Below are 20,680 nucleotides of genomic sequence, written 5' to 3' on the forward strand. Positions count from 1 at the left end.
TAAAGAAAGAACATTTTAATGAAAGACACAATTTAATGTAACACAAAATCCGTTGCAGTTGCGTAGACAACTCTGCACCTTTATAAACAAATGAAAGTAATACTTTCTTGATTCGTTACATGCAAAAAAAATGGTTCATTTGTACAGTTGGACCTATCTATCTCAGACCAAAGTCTTTTACAGAAGGAAGCATGTAACTTACAAGAAATTTCTTCACCCTACTAAAACAAAGAATAATTCTACAAAACATTTGACATTCTCATCAGTTTTACGAGATCGTGTGAAAATATACATGTCTTTTCCTCTTATTTTTACTTTCTCTATACGACATATATTAAACAGTAGAAAACTATACATTAATTCTACTAATGTAATCGCAAATTTTATTGTTTAGTTCGTGACTGCGATAAACGTGCCGAAGTTCTTTTCGGAGTACCCGACGGAGTTGAAACGGACTTTCTATTTCTCGATACTGAAGCAGCACTCGAATTATTGTCTTTGTTCCGACTTGGTAACTTTTTTGAAGTTGACGGGGTTGCCCTAAGATCTGTACAAATAAAATAATTGTTTCGTATATAGCACAATCAACGCATATATATCCACAATTATATGTGGACATAGTTTGTGTATGTATAAAACTTACGTTTCGTTACAGGAGGTACTGCATCGGGATCACTATTGGCATCGTCATCCTCTTCATCGCTACTACTTTTGCGCCTTAAACGTTTAACACGGTTTCTTTTTACCGGTGCTTGTGGCGGTGGCATGATTTCGTTATCACCATTCTCCGTTCTACCTTTGAGAAGTTCCTCTATTTTTTCTTCCAGTTCTGTACCAGCTACTTTTGTATTCGGTTTTTTTTTTGCACTGTTCCACAACATTCTGCAAAGCTTTTAAAACTTCCTGATGGTAAATTTTCTCCTTCAATAGAGGCAAACATTCGATAAGACGTTGTATACCTATTAACAAATGTTTAACGAAACGTAACGTATTTAATTAAATTTGTATTTAATTGATTATTTCTTATTTACTTTTCGGGCCAAATTGTAAGAGTGACAGACAGTATGAAAAATCACGCCACTGTCTTTCTGTAGTAGCCAGTTGAAATCTGACGCAAATTCGATCGATTATAGTCTCGATTTGTTTTTCCTTTTGCAATAAACCTAAGATGTGCCTGTAAATGTTAATTATTGGATCAAACTGTCGAGTATGTATGTTTATTTCTGATCGACAATGCATACTTTAGAACCTCTCGGAAATCCGATTCGCTTATATCTAAATTAGGATCGGTTAATTGAGACAATATGTCGGGCATTATATTGTACAAGGCATTGCTTTTCTGCGAAAATCCTCCGAAAAATTGTTTTGCACTTTCACGAATTTCAAAGTCTTCGTCGACTATGCAGAGAGCTAATTCCGATATCTGGCCTCTGATACGCACCATGTCTCTCATTATAAGACTCGATAAAACACGAACACAGGTACTTCGTACGTGGGTATCTTTATCCCGTAGTCTGAAAATATATGATATACTTTTAATCGCAACATGTACTTTTATTACATTTGCTGTATTTAATATTTCTTAATTTCTATATCCGATTACCTGCCGTAAATGTGTTTCATCCATGGTTCAACTTCATTTGGAAATTTCGATGCAAGATCCATTATTCCGATAAGAACGTTTGCTCGAATTCTAGGGTACGGTGAACGTTCCAATATCGTAATTAAAAGCTGCAAGTTTTCTTTGCAAAATATTGAGCTCACTGTCATCATTTTACTGAGAGCAAGAGTACCAGCTTGTTGCATATCTTCGTCGTTATACTTATTGGGATTTTGACATACATGTAACACTAGCGGACTGTGAAACATAAAGTTCACATAGAAACGTGTGTAACGTTGAAGCTAGCGATGTAATTGTAAATTATTGTAAATACTGTTATTCATTAACATACACAAATTTTGTTAGAAGTCCGTCTCCAGTTACAATATGATTTTCAAGAACATTGTTTATCAATTCTGCTTCCTCATCGTCTGCTGCTCCTTCCACAGCTTCCTCTCCGTTATCTTCCACTATGCTCGCCTAAATGAAAAATCGAAAATGAAACGAACGCCAAATATACAGGATGAGGCAACCTAACACAGCAAAGACCAGCAAGAAATTGCACACATGCAGTTCTCGATTTATGAATTTCCAGCTTTGTGAATTTTATGCCCTGGTTTCGATTCATTTCTTGCGAACAAGAAATTTGAATTTTTGTTAGCTTACGAAATTCTTTTCCACTATGTGTAGAGCCTCCTCCGAAATTACGTAACTTTTGTATATGACGTTTCATACAACACGTAGTTTCTGCTCTATGATATTCAAAGCGAACATGTTAAGCGTTTCACCCTGTACGTCTGTATACAGACAGAGATGTAATGTAATCAATGAATCCATCTCTAAATACGGAATATTTCCCGAATATTATAAAACACTATGTACATACAGTGGGTGTAGAATGCATTCGTACACCGATCAATTTCCCAAAAAACTTTTGTGTGAAATTGTAGTTTCTTAGCTTCTTTTTTTTATAATCAATCATATTTTACATATTCTCGGAAGTCTCTAAGATAGATATAGTCCAAACAACATTTACTAGTTAATATAATTTGTGAAATTAACAAAAAGAAATGCGAAAAGTGGGTAAAAGTATAGAAGCAACAAGTATTTGTACGATTCTTATGGAGAACCATTTACAGTAGAGTTTCTAACGTAAACACATTAATTTATTGCACCGTATGAATTAGAACATTAAAACATTAAATTTTCAGTAAAGTACTTTTAAAAATGGCTCTAATAGAGGAATTGAAGAAGATCCCACTTCGAATAACTAATAATTTAGTTAATTTAACGCTTAGAAAGAGTTGCAATAATTATAAAATCAAAAGGAAATCCCACGAAGGAAGTATCATATACTTGTAAATTAATGTAAATTTCTTTTTTTTAATGAAGTTTTAAATATTAAACAGTTGTGCGAATACTTATTACTTCAACATTTCTATCGATTAATTGTTTTTTTCTTGTTAATTTCGCAACTTACATAAATAGCTTTCTTTTTTTTGTAATCTATCTATTCTAGAGATTTCCAAGAATATGTAGAATGTCATTGTTTATAAAAAATAAGTTGATAAATTATAATTTTACATAGTTTTTTTGGAAATTGATCGGTATACGAATACTTTCTACACCCACTGTATATCGTACCTCTTTATTACGAATCATCTGCCTCGCGCTATTTGGGGTAGTGAACGATTTGTTCACGGTACTGGATTTACGAGTATTCCTTTTATTTCTATCTGATTTCTTTGTGTTTCTTGATTTTCGTATCGTCTCTCTTCGCTTTAATTCCGAGTAGACTGACGTGTCCAGATGTACCATTTCTCTAATTGCAATGTGTCCGACTAAATATAGAAATTTCGATACCCAGTAAGATGGAATGAGTAGCGTCTTATCGTTATTATTGAATTTTCCTCGGTTACACACTTCTAATATTACGTGCTCCATTAAATGAGCAGGCTGATTTGCTAACTGATAAATGGCGTTAATAGCGTCTGTTGCGAACGACACGTATCCGTCTTCTTTTGTATTAGTAAAATTTTCTATTAGTAACGTAACGATTTCTCTAAACATTTCATGATCATTGGGATACCTAATAGGTGATTTTTCAGCGTCGTCACCTGTATTTTTTATCTTCATCAACGCTCTGCATGTATCTCTGGCTAGAAGAAGATCAGTTTTTGCTCGTGGCCCCATGCCCACTTTTATTAATACATCCAAATTTTCAGTTAAAATACCATCTTGAGCTTGACCTATCATCGTTATCAGCATCAAAGCTGTTCTACTATCTAATGGATCTGTATCCGATGATTTCATTGAAAACTTTCCCCATAAAACCTGTAATTCTTCGCTGCCTAGATCACTATTACCGTACCACGTTAAAATAAGTTTATTCAAAGCTTGACTTTGACCAGGCTTCAATCCTTTCAATAATTCGATCAAAGCTTTAACACGTAACAGGGCTTTTTGTCTGTCTGATACTTTTTCATTAGTACTCAAGTAAATGTCTTTGTATACTACAGCTACGTTATTGCGTACTGAAAGATCCTGATGAAATACTTGAGACAAAGCATCGCGTATAGCGACTTCAGCCCCAGCTACACCAAACTGGTACGCTGTACCAAGTAAAGTACACGCTTCAATGGCATCACCTGCTGTTGTAGAAAAAAGCAATTTCTCTGCCATCGGTATAGCGATTTCCAATTCGTTTGCAAATACCAAACAGTTTCTCAAATAATTTACAAGTCGTTTTTGCGATTCTACTTCCTGTTTTTCTCTATCTTTGTCCGCTGACTGCGCTGTATTTGCATTTACTTGCGCATTATTTTCGTTATTCTCCGATTCCATAAACGTTTTCAATAAAAGTAAAAATAAAAATTCCTCTTTTGCTTCGAAAGAAAATTTGTTCATATTTGGATTTTGCTTCAATTTCGTACAAGCTTTCCACAAATATTTCACCGCTACAAAAATCTCTCCTTTTAACATTAATTGTCTAACATTTTCAAATGCTGTATCAGGATTAAAGTTTTCTTCGTCGTCGTCATTTTCTTCCTCTTCCTCACTCTCATCACCTTTGTCTCGTTTTTTACTTTTTTCCGTTGTATCGTTACTAATTTCTTTTAATGCTTTTCTTATTTCCGGAAGCAAAGTGTTCCACAGTTCTAATCTTTGACTATCACCGCGAGCACTTTTGCTAACCATTTTCGTCTGCATGTTTCTCAACTTCATTTCTTCTTTTTCTAACGACTTGGAAATTTCTTCTTTGTTTAACTTAGCAGCGAAAGGATTGGCTTGAAGTAAGACACGTAGTAATTGTAACGCGTATTTACGTACGATGGCACTTTTATCATCTAAACGTAATGCTGCGGCAGCTAAAACCTTACCTTGCCTTGCTAAAGGAATAGCTCCTACGCAACATAAAGTTTGCCAAACCTGTAAGACTTTAGATCTAACGTATGCATGAACGTCTAAAATATGTTCCAGTAAACTATTCAGACATTCATCGCGTTGATCTTTTTGTTCTTGCGTAAGATCGTCTCCGGTTAACACTTTTTGCACGATTACTCCTATAACGCTAATCGCGCAATTTCTCAATGTATAATGCTCGCTACCCAAATAATCCATCACGTCGTCGAGAATAGGAATTATAAGATTTGGTTTAGTATTAGCAATAGTTTCAAGAAATATTGATATACAACGACTCTCGCTTTCGGATGGTTCGCTTTGATCTATTTCTTTTATTACTTCCTTCATTAAACCGTTACAACCGCATGTATCAACCATATGAATAACACCGTTTGCTATATGCGTTGCTAACGTATTGTGCAACTTCAACAACTGTAACATTAAATTACATACTTAGTGCATTTTTTTTTTGCTAAAACCATATGAAATTTAAAATCATCGAATACATATACATACCTGGATAATTCTTATTACGCAGTCCATGCCATGATTGTATTTTTTAATCGAAATTCCTAAAATCTTGTTTGAAAAGAAAATTAAAATATTGAATATAAAAATAATATAACGAAAAAATCAAATAAATTTTACCTCGAAAATTGTCTGCCGTACGTGTTTATCTTTTGAATCCTTACAATGTTCTAATATCTTATAGCACATTTTAGTGAGCAACCTATGGTATGAAATTATAGTTAATATCTTAAATTTTAATTAACGTGTACGCATTTATGCGACTAAAACTTACATAATAAACGCATCCTCGACAATGGAAGGACGCCAGAGCTTTTGCAATGGTAATTGAAGCAATCTATAACTGTATTCCAATGCTTTCTCCTTGGTAGTATCCCATTCTTCTTCTATATCTGATTTTGTATTTTTTTTTGACTAAATAATACACGTTAGTTAATGTAAAAGTATGAAACATCTACAGTATGATTACGTTATGTACGACGAACGAACCTTCTCAACATATTTACTGCTCGAACTTTTAACAATTTCAGCATCTATATGGCAAATAAGTCCAGAAAATAAATATACTAGCATTTTAGTAATGTTGAAAAATCGTACGCATTCGTCGTCTTCTAGCTCGTTTCCTCCTTCGAGTACGCCTTCCAAATCGTGAACCAACACTGTGATAGCTGTGCGCAACAGTAATTAAATTTAGTATGCATCTATAAGGGTACGTGAATCTTAACGATTGAAACAAGAATATTATGTACAGCCAGATGAAATATAATATTTCTTACCTTTATGAATTCTAGAAAAACCTTGCATAACGACTGCTAACTCAATTTTATTTCCATGTATAAGTATAGAGAAAAATGTATCAAAGTGTTCCAAGATAAAATTAATTCCATTCGCTTGGAGTGCTTTTCTTGCTTCTACAAAAAGAAAATTAATATAGCGGTACGTATAAAATAATATATCACGTAGTATGCTACTTTCTATGTATACTGTGTACCGTTTTCTAAATATTGTGCATACATTTTATAGGGAGAGACGTCTAAAGATTCGTACGCATAATGAACGAGACATTTATTACGTACCATCGAAGGCGTGTGAAAGCATCCGTACAGGAACGAGTTTTTCAACGAAAAATCGTCCACTCTCTCCTGTTTGCAACAGTTCATCCTTATTTAAAGGAATAACAAAGTCCTTTATCATTTTGGTTCAATTCTCTCCTGTAGGCTCAGGTTGATACCTCGTTCCTATATTTCATGATTCAAATATCAATTACCTACAAATTCTTGAAACACATTAACAATAACGATAATGCTTAAAATTAGAGGTCATACAAACCATCAAAACATTGAACTCAAACGGTCATTTTTCAAATCCATTGATACCAACGTAATAGCACGTAATAGTGTAGTTCCATAGGTGGCCATAACCCACAGCCGACTCTAGTACTAGCCGTGCTGAGCAGTGCTGAGACTGCCGAGGGAAAAATGGCAACAGTACGAGAGTCCGGCATGAATATACCTTTTTTTTTTTTATACGTAGAAAAATGCGTTGATGCACGCCCCCTCGAATGGAGTGGGTAGTGTGGGAGTCACCCCTCAGAAGGAGGGGAATACCCACTAAAACTCCACGGTGGCCGGCCTCTGCGCTTTGGGGAGGGGCACCGGGATCTCTTTCGAACGCTACCGGTGCCCCCCGCGCCTCCTCCCTTTGCAATGGAGAGTACCATCTCTGGTGGGGAGCGCAATCCCTCCCCACCTGGCTGCGGGCGCCACTACCCGCAGTCACACCTATCTCTTTTAGTCGCCTCTTATGACAAGCAGGGTTTACTGTGAGCGTATTCTTGTTCCCCGCCACACAGGGAAAGGCGCCACCGGGGGGTCACACACCAACGGTGCTACTGCTGAGCCTGGGTTTTAGTGTGGACCGCCGGCTTTACTGCACAGCGGCCCCCCTTGCCCAGCGATCCCACGGGCAACAGAGGGCGAGCCCAGTGCTGGGCTCACCGCTCATGTTCCGCGGGAACGCTTCCATCGGCCGGACCAGGTGCTGCGGTGTCCGGCCGGAGGAGGAGAGAAACTCAGGGGGGGCCAGCCCCACTGGCAGCAGCGGGTGCAGCAAGCAGTCGCCGTCCCGCCGCGCGCCTCTGTCTCCTCCGCTCTGCGCGAGCGGGATCGGGAGAGAAGCGATCCCGCTCGTCGCCCTCCTTCTGCGTCATGACAACCTCGCAGAAGGAGGACACTGCTGAAGCGCCCGCCTCTCCGCCGAGAAGGCCAGGCACTCCTCCAACACAGGTATGGATATACCTTAATCAACTTACCCTATTAGCATCCGGGCCTCTCGGTACAACCGGCCTGTGGGGGCGTGCCTTAAGGCTCTACCCCCACGCCTCCGCTCTCCTTTCGGGATTGTGAGAGGGGAGTACGCTCCGCGCGGGTTTTGCCGGGAAGCCTAGAGCTTTGTGAACCTTGTAGAGAGTAGGAAGAAAGTAAAGAGAGTTATCCTGAGTACTGAAATTCGTCATTTACATCATCCTTCCACGGCTGATCTATCAGGAGTGGGCCTGAACACAGTTCCAATATCTGTGATTACCCTACATTGGTGACCCCGACGTGATTGGCGTCCACGCAGTTATTTTCATCGAGGCCGGATGGAGTCGTCGACGACGACGTATAACCTGCGTCGCTGCATCAGGATTACACCCGACATCAGAAACTCTTCAGCATTCACCGGTGCTTCTTCTGGACGAGCAGCCTTGCATAGCAGTGGCCCCTAGTCAACCACAGGGGGTTGCAGTTCCCGGATTCCCTGTCTCCACACAGGGAGTTGCAGTTCCCGGATTCCCTGTCTTCACCAACTTTCTATTCACTGACCGGGTATCGTAATTTTAAGCTGAAAAAAATTTTGTAGCGTTCGGCGACCACGCCAGCAACACGTGGCACCTTCGCGCGCGCCGCCATTTTGTACTGTTAGGTTTTCGCGTTCTGCCATTTTGTTGCGTGGGCGACTAAGGCCCTGCAGCGTAGGTAGCGTCGGCGTTTTGCGCTCCGCCATTTTGAGTCCGCGCTTCCTGTCGTACATACAGCGCCATGCCGACTGACGCGGCGACAAATCGCGAGATCGAGCGGCTTCGCGAGCAACTCGCGGCTCTTAACCAGACGCGAATTGACAGTTATAGAGTTCCAAAGATTCCCTCTTTTTACCAACGGGACCCTGAGCTCTGGTTTGTACAGGTAGAAGCCACTTTTGCAACCGCGCGAATTACCGATTAAGCCACGATGGCGCACTTCATTATCGGCGCGATCGACCCGGATGTTCCATCGTGTTGCCGGGATTTGCTAATTGGCGACAACCGCGAGCACTTATACACGCGCATAAAGGCCCGCGATATTTCTACCTTCGCGACATCCGCAGAAAAGAAATTGCAGCAGTTGCTGAAAGGTCAGGTTTTGACGGACGAAAAACCGTCGCAAATTTTACACCGTCTGCGGAGTCTGAACGCAAACAGCCGGTGCGACGATGCCATTCTCAAGAAAATATTCCTCGATCAATTGCCCGGTAGTCTGAAAGCGATTCTAGCGTCGACGTCCGAGGAAAGCTTAGATAAATTAAGCGAGCTTGTGGACAACATTATGAAGGCGATCAGTTCCTCGCATTTACAGGTCGCCGCGATTTCTTCGCACGGTCCCTCGGACATCGCTGAATCACTAAAAAAGATATCGAGCGAACTCACGGCCATCCGGACGCGTATGAACGTCTTAGAGAAGCGTAATAGTGGACGTTCGCCCTCCTGGGCGCCGCGTAAGGCCGCACGCGAGACTACAGCGGATTCATCCTCGCGGATTTGCTGGGCGCATCGCCGTTTCGGGACGGACGCGCGTCTTTGTAAAAAACAGTGCGCGTGGCGACCGGGGTCTGCCTCGGGAAACTAGTGTTGCCCACCACCGCGGATGCGAGTGTTTCGGGATCAATTTCCACGCGTCTCCATGTCAAGGATAGAGTAACCGGCGTCACTTACCTCATTGACACGGGTGCCGAGATCTCCCTCCTGCCCGTCGGCAAGACCAGGTACCGAACGCCGAGTTCGTTCAGGCTATTCGCGGCTAACGACTCGCGTATAGATACGTTCGGAGAGGAGTTCAGAACTCTTCACCTGGGGATTCGTCCACTCAAGTGGAATTTCTGCGTCACAGATGTGGCCTCAGCCATTATCGGGGGAGATTTAATCCGCCATATCGGGCTCCTGGGCGATCTAAAGGGCCAGCGTCTCATCGATCCGCGGAACAATACGTTCACCCGAGGGTTAGTCAAGAGCGTGGTGTCCACCTCGGCCGGTACTATCCAGCCGAATTCGATATTTGGCAGCTTATTAGCTGAGTTTCCCGAGGTTACCGGGATCGAGCAATTGCCTCTCAGTCAGCACTGCAATGTGTACCACCATATCCTAACACGGGGTCCACTCGTCGCGGAACAACCGAGACGCTTTGCCCCCGAGAAGCTCCAAGCGGCCCGGGCCGAATTTCGTTCGCTGGTCGAGCTGGGTATATGCTGTCCTTCTTCCAGTCCGTGGGCGAGCCCCATTCATATGGTACGGAAGAAGGACGGTACCTGGCGAATCTGCGGGGACTATCGTAGATTGAACGCGGTTACGGTACCGGATCGTTTTCCAGTGCCACATCTGCACGACGTATCCGCTAATCTCCGGGGGAAGAGTATCTTCTCCAAACTCGACCTCCACAAGGCGTACTATCAAGTTCCGGTTGCTTCGGAAGATATTCCCAAAACCGCAGTCATTACCCCGTTTGGCTTGTTCGAATATCGCGTAATGACGTTCGGTCTTACTAACGCCAGCCAGACATTTCAGCGTTATATATATCGCGCCCTCGGTGATCTGGATTTTGTTTTCATCCTCTCCTGAGGAGCATTTAAAACACGTTCGTGTCGTCCTTGAACGTCTTAACGAATTCAATCTCCGGATCAACGTGGAGAAATGCGAGTTCAGTAGGGATGATATTGTCTTTTTGGGGTATCGGGTTAGCAGCGAGGGCTGTAGGCCTACGCTTGAGAAGGTGACGGCGGTGACCGAGTTCCCCAAACCGCGCACGATCGTTGAGTTACGTCGTTTCCTCGGCATGGCTAACTTTTATCGGCGGAATATTCCGCACGCCGCTAAAACTCAGGCCCCACTCGACGCGTTTTTGGACCAAAGAATGACCAAACGGCCATTCAATGGTCAGCCGAGAGTGAGGAGGCGTTCGTGAAGGTCAAGGAGAACCTTGCCAACGCCGCCTTGTTTCGCCATCCTGCCGTGGATGCGGAGACTCGCGTCTGCACCGACGCATCCGATTTCGCGATGGGCGCAGCCCTTGAACAACGTCTAGATGGCGCCTGGGAGCCGCTTGGGTTCTTTTCAAAAAAGTTTTCGGTGGCACAACGGCACTACAGCGCGTACGATCGGGAGCTCACCGCGATGTTCGAGGCTGTGAAGTATTTCAGATACTTCCTCGAGGGTCGCGAGTTCAGCATTGTCACTGATCAGAAGCCGCTGATCTACGCGTTCATGCAGCGTTCGGAGAAGGCCGCATCTCGTCAGCAGCGGCAACTTGCGTTCATCTCGCAATTCACAACGCGAATCGAGTACCGCCCGGGTAAGGACAACGTAGTCGCCGATTCTCTTTTGCGCGTTGAATCTCTTCGGCTGCCCGCGGAATTCGAGCTAAACGAACTGGCGGACGAGCAAGCGGCTGACGAGGAACTAAAAACGATCAGCGTTTCTCTCGACTTCCCACTCAAATTACGGAAGATCCAGTGAGGTCCTACCCACACTACCCTCTTCTGTGAGATTTCGGGGGAAGCTATTGGTCCTTACATTCCGGCGTCTCTACGCGTACGCGTCTTCAACCTTTTCCACCTTCCTGCGCATCCGAGCGCAAGGGTGACGGACCGTGTTATTCGGCAGCGGTACGTCTGGCCGAATATGCATCGCGACATTGCGAGGTGGTGCGGGGCGTGTGTGCCGTGTCAGGCTTCCAAAGTCTCTCGGCACATCTACACCAAACCGGACTAATTCGTCGCGCCTGACGGCCGTTTCGACCACGTCCACATGGATATTGTGGGCCCGCTCAGGGAATGTCGCGGGTACAGATACTGCTTGACCCTGATCGACCGTTTTTCTCGGTGGGTTGAGGCGTATCCTCTCAAGGACATCGAAACCTCCACCGTCTGTAGAACCTTCTACGACGGTTGGATCGCGCGTTTTGGCTCGCCGAGGTTTCTCACCACTGACCAGGGTACGCAGTTTGAATCGCGGCTATTCGCTGTGCTGCTGTAATTAATCGGCAGCCAGCAGGTCCGTACGACTGCGTTCCACCCTGCGTAGAATGGGATCATTGAGCGTTGGCACAGATCCTTTAAAGCGGCCATCACGTGTCATGGGGACGCGGACTGGACTCGCGTTTTGTCCACCGTCCTTCTTGGGTTGCGCACCCACGTTCGTTTGGACACCGGAGCATCCCCCGTGGAATTTTTGTATGGGACCACCCTGCGAATTCCAGGGGAATTCGTCCTTCCTCCGCAGACCGTCCGACCGCGTCTTTGATATCGACGTTAACGGAAAACCGCGCTCCGTTCCGGTCGAAAATTTGAAACCGGCGCATTTTCTCGTCGATGCACAACCCGCGATTTCACCATCGAGTGCAGTCGACGGCCAGCATCCCTCAACTTCGACTCCGACTTTGCGCACGTATCAGCGTAAGAAGAAGGATGTTTCTTTTGCGCCTGATACTTAATCGTAAGAATAGTTATAGTTATAGTTATAAAGATATCGCTGTCACTCGGGGGGAAGTACTGTGGGGACGTGCCTTAAGGCTCTACCTCTACGCCTCCGCTCTCCTCTCGGGATTGTGAGAGGGGAGTACGGAGAGGGGAGTACGCTCCGCGCGGGTTTTGCCGGGAAGCCCAGAGCTTTGTGAACCTTGTAGAGAATAGGAAGAAAGTAAAGAGAGTTATCCTGAGTACTGAGATTCGTCATTTATATCGTCCTTCCACGGCTGATCTATCAGGAGTGGGCCTGAACACAGTTCCAATATCTGTGATTACTCCACAGGCTGCCCAATTATGTCTCCCTCTACCGCCCTTTTCATAAAACTATTTTTCTTTGATAAAACTTTTATTTTCCCCGACTTTTATACAAATGAACTGTTACGAAAAGTTACTGAAGTCAGCACAAAAAATCAAACAAAGTTCATCATATGAATTTCCCCTGACACAGGAAGAATTACTCACCGAACAAATCGAGAAAGTTACGACTCTGAATGTAATTTTTACAAAGGGGAGGATTCTTTTCGAACTTACAATACCATTATTAGGACACAAAATATTTGAGTTATATCAGATATACCCATGCCCATCGGTACAAAAACTACAAACAAAGGAAATAACATCTTACATCAAACCTCAAATTCCGTACATCGCAGTCTCGCTAGACGAACAACAGTATTTTATTCCAACAGAAGAATATCTGAAGGGTTCTCACTTTCATGACAAACAATTCTGGGCACCTGCTACACTACCAATTTACGAAGCAAACCGTCATTTAATTTGCGAATCCACCGCACTCCTAAATCCAGCATCTACCGATTGGACCTCTTGCGAAATCAAACTTACCCCGTTCATTAAGCCATATTGGAAAGCGCTTCACGCACCAAGCACTTGGATTTATTTTCTTCCAAAACCGGTCAAAGCAGAAATCTACTGCAAAGAAAAGAAACCGGAAATAAAGGATATTTCAAACAGTGGTATCTTCAGACTAAAACCAGGATGCCGAGCAATAATAAACTCAGTTCAATTTCAAGCGCTGGAAACCATTAGAACTTCAGAGGAAATGACATATCATCCGTCAAAACCCTATAATTTATCCATGATAATACCGGAAATTACAGCACAGCACCTAGACATTTTGGAAACGAACCCAGTAAAAGGGGAATCAAACCCAGCACATTGGGACGAGCTACCAGCAGCATTGACACTCGCTGATTTGGAACAACAAGCATCAGACCTATCGAAACATCAAAAATCCATACGAAACATCCAAATCACGCACTTTTCATCAATAGGAATTGTCATGCTCATAGCAATCACCTCAGGTGTAATAATTTTTATAAAGTACAAAACCTGCAAAACCCGGTCAAAACAAGAAAACCCAGAAAAAACAAATAAAATAACAATAAATATGCCCAGTACATCAGAGCTCGATGCCGAACCGAAATCCCCTAAACCTTGTGTTACAATCTTCTAAGACGCACCCCCGCAGCCCTACCACCGAACTACTCCGCGTCAAGAGTGGGGGTAACTAGGACGCTCGACCTATATAAGGAGGAGCCTTGGACTCCAAGATCAGTCAAAAGTCAAATGAAAAAGTCAGTCGAAGTTCAAACCGTCCCAACCGAAGGCACGCGCACCATCGTAATCCAGACAGGATACCACGGGACCTGGGAACCAAACCTCAAAAAGGAGACCATCCTCTACCCCAGACAGTACAACCCAGCCACCGGAGGCCCAACCCTGAAGAGCCGAAGCACACTAACCAGGAAAATAAAACAGACAACATCAGGAACGCAGACAGAAGAACCACCAGCAGCAAAGAGACCATCAGCACCCTGGTGGCATATTGCAGTTTTAACGGACAAAAACATTAGATACTTCACTCCAGGCGAAGGATTCGGAAAAACACCGAAGAAATGCAGAAGATAAGCATACACCTACCACTGCAGGACTGCCGCTGCATCACCATGAAAGCGGTTGACTTCCATGAAGTATGGGTGGTTGAGGAGACAGGCCGTGAGGCGTGGACAAACTTCCTCATACGCTACAACCACCACATGGAATCGAGGAAGCATATACTTCTGCCTACCACCGCGAGTCTGAAACCAGGAAGACTCGTGGCGGTCAACATCGGCAGCAGATGGCAACGCGCAGTCCTCCAGGAGGTAGCGGGCACCTGCTACAAGGTATTCCTGGGGGACTACGGGGAAGAAAAAGCCGTAAATAAGGTATGGAGCCTCCCGCCACGTTTCTGTGACCTGCCGTGGCAGGCCATAAAAATACGCATCCGAGGCATCGAACCTCAACCAGGAACATCAAAAGCCGTGGCGGCGGAGGTAATGGACAACAGGAGGGGAAAAATCACCAATCTCGGTGCAGCCAGGGATGGTCTCGTGGCAGACCTCTTGTTGGACCGTCAACCAGGACAACCACCCGTCGACATGGCAGAACACTGGCTTGCCACCAACTACGCGGTGGCAGACATCACACCAACCGGACTCTGACAACATCACCCACCGGACATCAACATTCAATAGAGATAAGTACAAACAACATTACACTACACCCGACACTATCACATATGCGTAACAGCTCGCTTCTAAGGTGAAAGCATCACGCGAACCGCGATGTTTCATCTTGGGGGGGGGGGGGGGCGAGATGTTACGTATACAGAAACTCGCTGTTTGTTTCCAAAGCTCGCGTTCATCAATTTTATTTTATCTACCCTCCTGGGATTTGGAGCTCGGTCTCCCTGGAGTGCATCCTGCAGCTGCATACTCTTTGCGGGGGAGACTTCTTATCTACCGTTTCCCAGGGAACGCAGCTTCTCACCTCAGAGCCACGAAAATCCTAACCGTCAGATTTCCAAATATGGAAATCACCGACGGATCCCCACCAACATTTAGGGGTATATAAACCCACGATTTTCGTTGCTCACGGGATTAGAACGATAGAGTTACGTAGAGTCACATCACGTCCATCGTTGCAGAGTGTGCTTTAGTGAGATCGGGCTTCAGTTTCCCTTTCGATCAAGTTAACCTTATAGATCCGCGAAGACGGTTTTCATCTATTACGGCATTTAGAATCACACTCGACCCCCGCATCGTCAGTGCGTTAACACCGTGCAACAATTAGGTAATTAAATTCAACGTTTACTACACACGACCGCGACAACACAACATTGCACATTTGTAACTTAGTATAGTTATTCTGAATATATATATTCTTTTGTGTAAATTCAAAGTTTCCTAAGTCAATTACTAAACCTTCACGATATAACAAGCAATCCTAGCCTGTGTAACGATCCCACAACATAATAACTTTGCCGCTCGAGTTATTATTCAATTAAATTAATAAGTTGCGAGGCTTTATCCGCGACGCGTATTATTCATCAACGATACGATTTAAGCTCAGTGTATTCAACCCGAATTCCCTAATTCAACCTATCCTGCGGTTACCCTTTACTGGGAGATACCGATCCCTGCAACTATCTGACTTCACGTCAGAGTCGTCTGCATTGTCTAATCTATCCTCAGCCTTCGGCACCATTGATACACAATAATTAATCGTATTGGTTCAATTCTCAAATCTATCCCACTCGCTGGGCTCACACGCGCGTCGCTATCGCCCTGGCTCGTAACAGAACAAAGATTAGCTAAATTTAACCATTTACGTACAGTTTACGATTTTGAAAAATGTTTAATTATTAGGAAAGCTTATAAATTAAATTATGAATCAGTTTCTTAATAATTTTGATAGGTAAAAAGTTTTTCTAGTAAATAATATTTTCCATCATTCAACAATCGCAGTTATGAAAGATTTTAATTATACAGATACTGCCCATTTTTTAGAAATATTTCGCAACTGGTGGAACATCGCAAATAATACAAGTAGACAGTAGTACAACGAGACAAATACATCGGCAAACTTCAGATTTATTTAAAACCTAGGGTTTTGCCCGCTGTGCTTACACGCAGTGATGGACATTCGTGGGATTTTTCCTTCGAGAAATTCCTTTCTGCACATGCGTAAGCTGACGTCGCAGCTACATGTCGTCTGCTACCATACATGTATCCGAACCGCCAGAGGAGGTGAATTTAAGAGGCCTGTGCAATTTTTCCGCGTTTTTAACGGACAAATTAAGTACAAGAGTGTTAGTGTTCGTGAGTGTAATATTAGGGAAAATTAAAAAAAAATGATAATGAATCGCAGCCGTTCACGTCAGGAATCATCGAGGAAAACAAGAGGACATTATATTTTGTTCCTTACTGGGATCCAATGGTACCCTAAATTCTAAGTAAGTGTATACAGCAGTGAGGACTGCAACGCTCGCTCCAATGCGCATGATCACGAAAAATCCTACGAATGTCCATCACTACTTGCACGCTTGACAGTTGCACGCTCGCCACTCTCCGGAAAAACCCCACGCCGACGCGACGGTAGTGCCAACCTGACCAAGCCTAGGGGAAAGTCCCTATAATCCTGTAGCGACCAGTAGGGGTCTATTCTCGAGTTTCGTGTGAATTTAATCGTATACGAACACTTTCGTATGGCATGTTTCGTGTACGAATCGTTGACATACGAAAACGGTATTCTGGATGATTCGGTAATCACCGATTCGTATACGTATGAAATTACAGTATTGCCAGATTTACGCGTTGGAGACGAACCAATGATTGTTCAACTTTAGAAAATACCAACGGAAATATACATGGCGTCCTGTCAATGTCACGTGTAGTTTTCCGTAAACGAGAACGCTGTGAAAGAGGCCCTAGCCGCCCGTTTATTACACTCAAGTTGTAATGTTTTATTGCGGCCACGGGATGCGACGGTACTTCCAAGTGACCATGGGTTTTCCCAAATTTAGAAACTTGGCAGTATTAACCGAGAAGCGTTTGAGGAAAGGCAGTATTATCCCACAAGCGTTTGCGGAAACATCGTGGAAAGCATTGCGTAAAACAAAAATGTGTGACGAGGGTAAACCAATGAAACGAACGGGGAACATATCCCGCGAGCAAAAAGAAATTCTTATTGAATTTATAGAAGCAAACCAAAAACCTAACGAGGTCAAAATTTTCGGCCAATTATACGTATAAAGATGGGCATCGTTTGTGGCAAAAAATAACAAATATTTTAAACGCTTCGCTAGAGGCGAAGAAAGATTGGAAACAATGGAGACGTGTAAGTGTTTACATAGTGTTTATAAGTGTTTTATATTCAATTTTGCAAAAGCTGCATTAACATATTTTTTTTCCTTTGTAAAATAGACGTGGCAAGATTTCCGAGGCAAAGCGAAGGCAAAGCAGTCTTCAATTAATAGAAATTTAAATGCCACAGGCGGTGGTCCGTTAAATACAGACAATTTATCGGTGGAGGAGGAACGTGTCCTCAACACAATACATGTTACACAAGTAAAGGATGATTCCAATACGACAGATGAAACACTGATACAATTTATATGTAAATATGTTTAAAAATTGAAAAGTATATCCAAGATACTAAAATATTACTTTTTCCATTGAAAGAATACTCCGAAGAATATTTAGATGCAAACTTGGTGGACAATGAGAAGGTGGAAACACTAGCAGACTCGCAACCTGGCCCTTCAATAATAGTGGAGAGACCAACGATTAAGATAGAAAAAGGTAAGTAACAGCTGATGTATTTTTCTATTTATATAGAAACGGTTACTGTTATGAAATTTCATAACAAATTTATTTACTTAACTTTACTTTAAATATTTTTATTTATAAGTTAAAAATGCCCACTGGACATGGATTAATATATTGCTTATTTATAGTGAGACAGAAACACCCTCTACGTCAAGCCACTAAATTACACCCCATAAAAAACTTCAAAAAAGTAAAAAAATTACGCCAAGTACATGAAAGAATGGAGGACTCAAGGAGTTATCATAGAAAAATAAAAGATCTCCATAAAAGAGTACAAGAAAGTAGAAAAAGATGTGAAATCAAAATGAGCAGCCAGTACATGAAAGTCCTTTCCAATAAAGTGCAAAGGCGACACTGTGTAACACAATGTAAAATTCGGTGATTTCCAACTATGTGCAGCTAAAATGCTGTGTTCAACAGTCCGGACGTTCAGATCCTAATGACAATTCATGTCAAGTGACTGCTCCACACTTTAGCGGTGACGTGAAAAAGTAAAATAGCGTATCATCCACAAACTGAGGCTGTTTAAAAATTTGCCTAGATGTTCGCGGCTTGGAAGTCAAATGCTTGGCGTGGCCAGACAAGGTCGTGTCGATGAATAAGAATTATTTTAAAACGCAAAATAATGAAAGTGTACTTATATTGTCAGAGTTTTAAATTGACAAATAATCTGAAAGCTTGTGGGAGGAAAGGTATCGGTGTCGATGAATGACCTTAGAAATAATTTAAAACGCAATGCAATGGAAATGTACTCATATCGTAAGAGTTTTAAATTGACAAATTATGTAAAAGCCTGCGAGAGAGAAAGTATAGGTCTTGATGATCTGAGAATGGCTTAGCTGGCCACGCCAAGCATTTGACTTCCAGGCCGCGAACATCTAGGCAAATTTTTAAACAGCCTCAGTTTGTGGATGATACACTATTTAGCTTCTTCATTTCACCGCCAAAGTGCGGAGCAGTCACTTTACATGAATTGTCATTAGGATCTGAACGTCGGCAGTGTTGAACACAGCATATTAGCTACGCATAGTTGGAAACCACCGAATTTTACATTGTGTTATACAGTGTCGCCTTTGCACTTTATTGGAAAGGACTGTCATGTACTGGCTGCTCATTTTGATTTTACATCTTTTTCTACTTGTAGTTTTTTATGGGGATCTTTTATTTTTCTATGATAACTCCTTGAGTCCTCTACTTTTTCATGTACTTGGCGTAATTTTTTTACTTTTTTGAAGTTTTTTATAGGGATCTCACTTCTTTTTACAAAGATAATTTGTATAGTGAATGATTTCAAATAATAGAAAATGAGATATCAGTTTGAATCCATTAAGGTTTCAAAAGTACGCGGAACGCATTGTAGGAAGTCTCATTGCAAGAAATTTATTAAAGAAGAAATGAGAAATGAATAGAGAGATCAACTATTTCTAACGCACAATTTGTTGTATTAGAATACAGTTCATACATTCACAGAACGCATGGCAGAAAGTCTTGTAATAAATTTAAATAATGAGAAAATAAACAGAGATCCACTATTTGTAATAGATAATTTATTGTATTACAATAAAATAGAAAAAGAAAGGTCAGACTTAGTCCTTTAAGTTCTCAAATGTATGCACGACACATGACAGAAAGTCTTGTTGCAAGAAATTTAAATGTTACTGATAAAGTGATTACAATAATATAGAAAATGGGAGATCAGTTTGAGTCCTTTAAGGTTTCAAAAGTACGTGGAATGCATTGCAGTAAGTCTCATTGCAAGCAATTTATTAAAAAAAAAATGTAATCAGTTTATCAGTAACATTTAAATGCAACATGACTTTCTGTCATGTGTCGTGCATACTTTTGAGAACTTAAAGGACTAAGTCTGACCTTTCTTTTTCTATATTATTGTAATGCAATAAATTATCTATTACAAATAGTGGATCTCTGTTCATTCTCTCATTTTCTCATTATTTAAATTTGTTACAAGACTTTCTGCCATGTGTTCTGTGAACGTATGAACTGTATTCTAATACAATAAATTGTGCGTTACAAATAATTGGTTTCTTGTTTTCATTTCTCGCTTCACCTTTAACATTTAAATTTCTTGCAGTGAGACATCCTGCCATGCGTTCTGTATACTTTTGAAAACTTAATGGACTGAAGTTGGTCTGTTTCCTATATATGGCTTTAGACACATTATGTATATTGTAGACTCTACGCTTACTATAATAAAAGACAAATGTATTTTTATCTTAAGCTCTACATTAATTTGCAAGTAAAATAACGTTTGTATGTGTTATTTACAAATAAAATTAATGTCATATGAATAACACACAATGTATTATATTACAATACCAGATTCAGTCCCTTAAGTTTTCAAAAGCACACTGAACGCAAGGCAGAAAGTCTTGTTGTAACAAACTTACATGTTAAAAATGAAGTATGAAATGAAAAAAGAGGTCTACACTATCTCTAACCCACAATTTATTATATTATAATACCAGTTTCAGTTTTTTATGTTTCTAAAGTACATACAACGCATCGCAAAATGTCTTGTTGCTAGAAATTGAAATGTTAAACATGAAATGAGAAATAAAGAAAGAGATCCACTATGTGTAATGCACAATTTATTGTATTAGAATAAAATTCACAAGTATGCACAACGCGTGGCAGATCAAATCTT

At 41.8% G+C, this 20,680-nt stretch overlaps 1 protein-coding gene and 1 pseudogene across 2 annotated transcripts in view; one reads left to right on the forward strand and one right to left on the reverse strand.

Moving 5' to 3' along the window:
* On the reverse strand, positions 1-6,849 carry LOC128879887 (condensin complex subunit 1-like; annotated as a pseudogene).
* Positions 6,850-16,981: 10,132 nt separating this feature from the next.
* Positions 16,982-20,680, forward strand: part of LOC128880230 (protein Wnt-5b-like) — a 140,229-nt gene continuing 136,530 nt past the window's right edge. The window contains exons 1-3 of one of the 2 annotated variants that reach the window (XM_054130078.1): positions 16,982-17,524; positions 17,611-17,803; positions 17,869-17,988. The gene's annotated coding sequence lies outside the window, so the exon portion shown is untranslated. The remainder of the gene's footprint in view (positions 17,525-17,610; positions 17,804-17,868; positions 17,989-20,680) is intronic. The other variant, XM_054130079.1, reaches the window with a different exon arrangement.

Source organism: Hylaeus volcanicus, chromosome 7, assembly GCF_026283585.1.
Source record: "Hylaeus volcanicus isolate JK05 chromosome 7, UHH_iyHylVolc1.0_haploid, whole genome shotgun sequence".
Lineage (NCBI taxonomy): Eukaryota > Metazoa > Arthropoda > Insecta > Hymenoptera > Colletidae > Hylaeus > Hylaeus volcanicus.